Source organism: Tenrec ecaudatus, chromosome 1, assembly GCF_050624435.1.
Source record: "Tenrec ecaudatus isolate mTenEca1 chromosome 1, mTenEca1.hap1, whole genome shotgun sequence".
Lineage (NCBI taxonomy): Eukaryota > Metazoa > Chordata > Mammalia > Afrosoricida > Tenrecidae > Tenrec > Tenrec ecaudatus.
This window is the reverse complement of record NC_134530.1, coordinates 7,428,563-7,436,982: the sequence shown is the minus strand read 5'-3', so window position 1 is coordinate 7,436,982 and position 8,420 is coordinate 7,428,563.

Below are 8,420 nucleotides of genomic sequence, written 5' to 3'. Positions count from 1 at the left end.
GTTCTTCAAGAAGTCTCAAACTTCTCCTTTGTCCAGTGAAAACCATCCTAAAATCTTATAGGGATATTGCAAAGATGAGAAATGAACAGACACATCATCAAGCACATTGCTCAACCTATGACACCCTCTCCATGTTTTCTATTATCATTTATTTTATGAGCGTCTGGCCTGACAGCCTGGCAGTGATCATTATGAAAGAGAAGTGAGACCACGTGGAGTCAGATTAATGAGGCCAAGGGAAAATAATGTAACCTTCAGGAAGCAACGGAAGAGTTTAGGAAAGGAAGACTGGGTCAAACTGCGCTGGGAATCTTCCTCACGCACAGGGGAGCAATCCTGCAGGAAGAGGGAATAAGCAAAGTGGCCGTCAGTAGAAAGGGGGCCCGGTGCCCACAGATCAAGAGTTTGGCTGAGAAAGGACAGGTTAGCAGTTTGAACCCACTAGCAGCTCTGTCAGAGAAAGACGTGGCAGTCTGATCCTGTGAAGGTTTTAAGTCTTTGAAACTCTGTGGGGAAGTTCAGCAGCTCCCTCTAGGGTTGCTGTGAGTCAGAGTCAACTGAACGGTGATGGCTTCATTGTATAACACTGTTCCTTCAGCATGGACGCAGGATGCAAATGCTATCAATGAAGATGAATAAATTGGACACAAACATATCAATCAAATTTTGGAAAAAAACCCGGAAAATTAATTTCTCTAAAGAGCCACATATAGTGTTTGAAAATTAAAATAAGATTTAAAATTACAGGGAAACATTTTCATTTATGTTATGAAATATATTGCGCATACCGAAAAATGTAGAGAAAATAATAAAGGCCAAATTATGTTCCACTTAGCACCAAAAATTAAAAATATATGATCATGTTTGCATTAGATCCTTTAAAATATTATGCAATTTTCCATTTAGTTATGAGCTTAAAACATTTGTTTAAATATTTTTGTGTGAGTGTGTATAGTGTATTCTGTATTTTGAAGGGGAAAAGTAGTTATTTCCATTCCTCCCTGTTTATTATTTTAAAATCTATTTTCTCACCACCAGGGGAACCAGGTCACTGAACGTGGTGTTTCTTATTCCCATGTGGTTTCACTACTTTCAGCCTGATTTTCTGAACAAACAATGCTATTGTTTTATGTTTCCATGGTTTACTTTCTGTAAATATCATTTTACTTTTGGTTTCTTAAAATTTGATGTCATCCATCTTAATGTATTTCACTATGGTTCATTAACTTTAACTACATTAAGGTATTTCATTCTTCTATTACATCAGAAATTAATTATCCCCCGACAAAAAATGGCATTTTGATTATGCTGTTCATGAACATATCCATCATTGCCTGAGAAATATCACATTTAAGATTGGTTGCCAACGGAAAAAAAAAGACTATTATTGGAAAGGGAGTTGAATACATAAAAGAGTTCTCTTTGTGGACATTGTTTTTCTTAAGAATAGAATTGTGATAAAGATATTTGTTGTGGTTGTTTAAATTCTGATAGAACTGGTATGTAATTGTTTCTCTCATAATCCTGGTTATCCAATCTTAAAATATTTCCAGAGAGGATGAAAAGCACCTGCTTATCCCAAGATAGAACTCTGAATCCTTATTGCCATATTATGTAATAACCAAGTGAAATATAACCCATAAAAGGCACACAAAAATAGATAAGAAGAGGATGACCTAAGCCACTTACATCCTGCCAAAGAATCACAAGAAATCTCTAGAAAATCCATCAATTCTTCAAAAGGATATTTTTGTGTTGTTGAGAATAGAAAATGTGTTCTTGTAAGTTCAGGTGAGAGTAGGATATTAGCAGAATGAAAGCTTTTCAAGGATTCATGCAAAGGTGCAAGGAGATGATGGAGAGTCACAAGAACGTCCATTCTCCTCATCTTCTGACGTACTCACCTCACAACTGTCATCAGAAAGACGAATAGACCAATTCATCTCCCCAATTATAGAAAAATCAACTTTGGGTCTCCAGACATCCGGAAAAGCATCACCATCAGCAAATGGCATCTGGTTCTCCTCTGTCTGTTGAAAGATAAAAATGGAAACTCTGGAATCAAGAAACACAGACGTCAGAGTAGAAGTTGATCCCTGTGGAAAGTGAGAGGAACAGTGCTTAGGCATTCTGTCTCGTGACCAAGGCAAGAGTGTTGACTGTATGGTCAGAGGCAGATGATGTGCAGCCTCTGTGACCCTGGGGGTTTCAATCTCCAAAGCTCCTCATTAGTCAAATTATTGTGTGATCATTCTGCTCCCAATGCAGTGCAATCCTTAATGAGCAAGGTTCATATGAAACATTTATGTTGAAAAATTGATCACATTGATAATGCTGATGTATGCAGACACTTTGCATCTTAATCCACTCACACGCATGCCAAGTTCCTTACACACCTGGAAACACCTCTGTTCTATGATTGGATTCGTCTCTGTTTACATTCAAAAGGGCTCCAATAGACTGATATCGTGTTTATTCTGAAGTATACTTTTGATATTACTTTGAGGATAAAGGTGCATGTGACCCACCCCATGGTGTTTTCAGTCTCCTTAGATGCAAATGAAACTTGGATATCAAATAGGAAAACCGAACAAGAATGACTGCATCTGAATAATGGTGGTGGTGAAACATAGAAAGAATCACATTGTCCTTAGGTGCCATTGAGTCCGTTTCAACCCACAGCGACCCTATCTACAGTGGAAAGAAACCCTGCCCAGTCCTGTGCCATTCTTACCATTGTTCCTGTGCTTGAACCCATTGTTGGAGCCACTGTGTCAATCCATCTCCTGAGGGCCCTCCTCTGTTTCAGTGTCCCTCTGCTTTGCAAAGCATATTGTCCTTCTACAGGGACAGGTCTCTCCTGGCCACACATATGAAGTATGGAAGATGTAGTCTCCTGTCCTTGCCACAAACGAGCAATCTAGCCAGATGTCTGCCAGCACAGACGTGTTTATCTTCTAAGCCGCCCATGGTACTTTCTGTATTCTTCTCCAGCAGCATAGTTCTAATGTGTCAAATCTGCCGTGGTCTTCCTTATTCAATATCCAACTTTCACATGCCTATGAGGCCACTGAGGACACCGTGGCGTGGGTCAGGCACACTCTAGTCCTCCTTGCTTTTCACTACTCTAATGAGGTCTCGTGTGGCGGATTTACCCAATGCAACAGCCGCCTCTGTATTCTTCAGTATCTCACAATGTTTTGAAGCTATGCTTAAAGTTTTTAGTGGCTACTTGCTATGAAATAAGCAACCACTTCCTTAATTTTCTGTTTTAGTCCAAAAGGTCTGTGAAACCTGTTCACTTTGGGTGACTCTGCTGTCATTTGAAATACCAGTGACATATCTTGCAGCATCATAGCAACACGCAAGCCTTCACAGTATGACAAACCGACAGGCAAGGGGTGAAAAGTTCCATGGATCGTCAAAAGCCAAAATAAATCCATCTTGGAAGATGTATAATCCGAATGCTCTTGATGTGGCCCTCCACAATTCTTAGACTTTCTTCTTTATATCAATGATTTTTCTCATAATTCACCATTGAGACAAGTATCTTCAAGTTCACTGATTCAGGGCTACATTTCTTCAATTATATTTGCTTATTCAATGTATTATTTTTTTCTAATATCTTAGCATTGATCACCTGGGTTTGTACTTAGTGTTCTTGCATAATTTCTAATTTTCTATTTATGTTGTTAAATTGATCTTTTAGTATTACCTTTAATTCTTGTGTAATATATTTTTCCACTTATTTTGCCTGAGTTCTGTTTCTGGTTCCAATTCCTTATCTTCTCCCAAAAGATCTTTGGCTCTAAATATTTGTTGTCTTGTTATGCCATTGTCTCTTCTTTGTATGGGTTGTAATTGTCTGCTGTGTCTGCGACATCCAGGTTTGGTGTAGTTGTTTCTAAAGGTATTTTTAAATTATTAAGCAGGCAGTTCTGGAAGGGGTGATGGTCCTTGTCTACTACTTGAAGCTGTTAGTGGTGTACGTGTGACTGGGTCATGCATCGATAGCTGTTTTCATTGAGTGGAGCAATAAAAGGCTGATTTAATCTTTCTTAAAAAGGGCATCACAAAAAAGCCCAATTTACAACCACAAAATCCGTACAAACATGTTAACCAACAAATGAACTCACCATCACCACCACCACCAACAAAAACAAGAAAATGTTTTAAAAACAGAAAAAAAACCTCAAAATACTTAATGAAAATAATAAATAATTAGATGTAAATAAAAATTCAAGAAGACGATTCAGGCCAGATGCAAGAGCTGTTTCCTCCTTTTTGGGGACCCACACACGCTGTTCAGGATTCCGTTGTGCTGTGTGCTGTAGAAGACATTCTGATCATATGTGCTCCCATCTAACCTGGTGGTTTAAAAAATAGTTTGAACTTAGGGCATTAGCACAGGACCCCTGTGAATGTGTGTGCTTCTTTTCTACTGCTTAAAAAAAATACTGCTATGCTGACAAGTACAAGCCCAAAGCCTTGGATCCCTTGACTCTATGTGCCCTGGCTACAGCACCATTTTCCAAAATGGCTATACATTGGCTGTTTGGGCCAAGAGCTAAGAAGCCCAGAATTTGTATGCTCTAGCCACTGTGCTACTTTCAGAAGTGACTTCAGACCAGTTATCTGGGCCTGGAGTCAGAGAGCCCTAAAACTCATGCACGCTGATGCTCTGTCATTTCCAAACATAACTCTGAGATGGCTGGACTCATAGAACTAGTAACTCTTGGCTCATAGAACTGGTAACCTCCACCAACCCCATCTGTGCCGATAAATGCCTGGCAGTCACTACTAGGAATATAAATGTGAGTCCAAGACCCCTATGCACACCAGGGGGCCATGGAGAAATGGGAATGATTCAGGGCCCAGGTTAAAAAAAAAACTCCCAGTCTGTTGGTGTTGATATTTCCCCTTCATTCTTGTTTTAAAATATCTCTGTTGAGGAGGGTTTACAAAGTAAGTCTGCCTAAGACACTTCTTTACTGTAAGCCCTTTAATTTTTCTGGAATTCTATTCTTGGCAATATGACCCATATGGTGTTTTTGATCCACACAATCAAATGCCTTTTCATAGTCAATAAGCACAGTAAAAATAATTCTGGTGTTTTCTGCTTGTAGTCAAGGGCCATTGGACATCAAATATCCTCTTCTGAATCCAGCTTGAATTTCTGGCAGCTCATTTTCAATATGCTGTTGCATGATTGTTTTTGAATGATCATCATGGAAATTTTAATTCTCTGTGATATTAATACCATTGTGCAATAATCTCCTTACTCGCTTGCATCATCTTCTTTCGAAAGAGATACAACTCTATGTCCTTTTCAGGATAGCAGTTTCCAAATTGTTTGTCATATGTGAGTGAGGCTCCTATTGTTTCATCAGCTTGTTGACACATTTCAATCAGGAGCCCATCAAATTGCTGGAGTCCTGTTTCACAGTGAAGCCTTCGGTGAAACTTGTATTTCTCCCTTCAGCACCAAGGGGTCATGATCATATGCTAATCTTTACATGGTTTAATGTCTATCACTTCATTTTGATACAGTGACTCTGTGAACCACTCTTGTCATCTTTGATTCTTCCTGCATCACTCAATATTTTGCCCATAGAATCCTTCAGGTTTGCAACCGGAGGCTGTAATTTTTCCTCCGTGCTTTCAGTTTGAGATTTGCTGAATCTGTTCTTCCTTTTGTCTTTCTATCTCCAGATCTTTGCACATCTGTCCCACCGCTGTGGAGTTTTATTAGGGGAGCTCATAGGTTATAGGTTTGCCCTAAGTCAGCATCAGAAATCATCAAGGACACAGTCATTGGTGCACAGCAACACGACTCTTCAGGAAGCCCGCATGTCTCTCTCTGGTTCTCCACCTCTCTGCAATGTGGTCCCTTGGATTCTGACACCATGGTTCAGGAAGCCAGCCTACTGTTCTACTTCACAGTCTCACACTCTCAAGTCTCACAGTCTCACAGTCTCACAACCTCACAGTCTCACAGCCTCACAGTCTCACAGTTGTCTCACAGTCTCACAGCCTCACAGCCCCACAGCCTCACAGTCTCACAGCCTCACAGTCTCACAGCCTCACAGCCTCACAGCCTCACAGTCTCACAGCCTCACAGCCTCACAGCCTCAAAGTCTCAGTCTCACAGCTTCACAGCCACACAGCCTCACAGCCTCACAGCCTCACAGCCTCACAGCCTCACAACCTCAGTCTCACAGTCTCAGTCTCACAGCCTCACAGTCTCACAGCCTCACAGTCTCACAGTCTCACAGTCTCACAGTTGTCTCACAGCCTCACAGCCTCACAGTCTCACAGCCTCACAGCCTCACAGCCTCACAGTCTCACAGCCTCACAGCCTCACAGCCTCACAGTTGTCTCAGTCTCACAGTCTCATAGCCTCACAGCCTCACAGCCTCACAGCCTCACAGTCTCACAGCCTCACAGCCTCATAGCCTCACAGCCTCAAAGTCTCACAGTCTCACAGCTTCACAGCCACACAGCCTCACAGTCTCACAGTCTCACAGCCTCACAGCCTCACAGCCTCACAGTCTCACAGTCTCACAGTCTCACAGCCTCACAGTCTCACAGCCTCACAGTCTCACAGCCTCACAGCCTCACAACCGCACAGTCTCACAGTCTCACAATCTCACAGCCTCACAGTCTCACAGCCTCACAGCCTCAGTCTCACAGCCTCACAGCCCCACAGCCTCACAGTGTCACAGCCTCACAGTCTCACAGCCTCACAACCTCACAGCCTCACAGTCTCACAGTCTCACAGTCTCACAGCCTCACAGTCTCACAGCCTCACAGCCTCACAGTCTCACAGCCTCACAGCCTCACAGCCTCACAGTTTTCTCACAGTCTCACAGCCTCAGTCTCACAGCCTCACAGCCCCACAGCCTCACAGTGTCACAGCCTCACAGCCTCACAGCCTCACAACCTCACAGCCTCACAGTCTCACAGCCTCACAGCCTCACAGTTGTCTCACAGTCTCACAGCCTCACAGCCTCACAGCCTCACCGCCTCACAGTCTCACAGTCTCACAGCCTCACAGTCTCACAGCCTCACAATCTCACAGTTGTCTCACAGTCTCACAGCCTCACAGCCCCACAGCCTCACAGTCTCACAGTCCCCCAGTCTTTTTGCAACTCCTCTTCTCTGTCGTACGGTCTCTGGACTCAGTCTTTGGTCCTGGCATGGCATGGCCTCTTTTGCCTCTGGTCTCAGCCTCCACTGCTTTAGACAGGTAGCCTCACTTCCTAAGTCCTAGGTCACAAAGGAATAACTCTCATGAAGGTGTGCATACTTCATTTTAACATTTCATTTTGTCTTTTGACTTCCCTTTGAAATGTATGCTCAGTTCTGGATCCTGTGAGAGTCCTAAGAGCAGGAATGTTGTCCTATCTGATCGGTTTCCTATTGCCATGCACGTGATCAATGTGCTAGAAAAGATGGAAACAGAAAGGAAATAAAGGCAAATAAATCTCTTTATTCATGTCAAATCAGTTTTAAATATCTTTTTATGCTTCAATTTCTTATCTTACTATCCTCTCCTTTACTTACTTTTATCATTCTTACTACTTCTCTTCATTGCTACGTATTCTTTTTCAAGGAGTCACTTAGTGGTAAACACTTTATATCAAAAATATACCAAGAAAAAAAGTGAAAACCCAATTTTGGAAAAAACAAACAAACACCACAATCATTTAGCATTCTCCAAACCGTGTAGTAGTTAGATTTTATATCAACTGCAATTTGTATGAACATGTAGGAGTGAAGTCCATGGTATCAATCAGGTCACAGTGAGATGCTGCCTCCTGGGGGTATTGCTTTTCTTACAAGAGAGACAGTGAGAACTCTTCCTTTCTTTCTTGCCATTCACCTTTATCCTTTCTGGGATTGTGTGTCTGCAGGCAGAGAGCCCCATGTGGGCTGCTCACCCTGGGAGCCAACATAAAAGATGTCTGTGCCCTGCCAAGTCTCCACCCACTTTGGATCCAAATGACTGTGCACCAGTCATGATCTCTGATCTCCCTGCAGTGCACCTCACCATTGCATGCCAACAGTCTTTGGTAATGTTAGTCTGAAGGGGGCTCCAGCTAGCATCAGACCCATGGACTTGAGTTGAACGGCACTGGGATACATTCTTGATAGTAAGTTCCCTCTTTATTTTATTTTATTTTTTATTTATTATTTTTTTTAATTTTAACAATTTATTGGGGCTCATACAATTCTTTTCACAGTTCATATATATACATGCATCAATTGTATAAAGCACATCTGTACAGTCTTTGCCATAATCATTTTTTTCTCTTTTCTTCTTTTACATTTTATTAGGGACTCATACAACTCTTACCACAATCCATACATATACATACATCAATTGTATAAAGCACATCCATACATTCCCTGCCCCA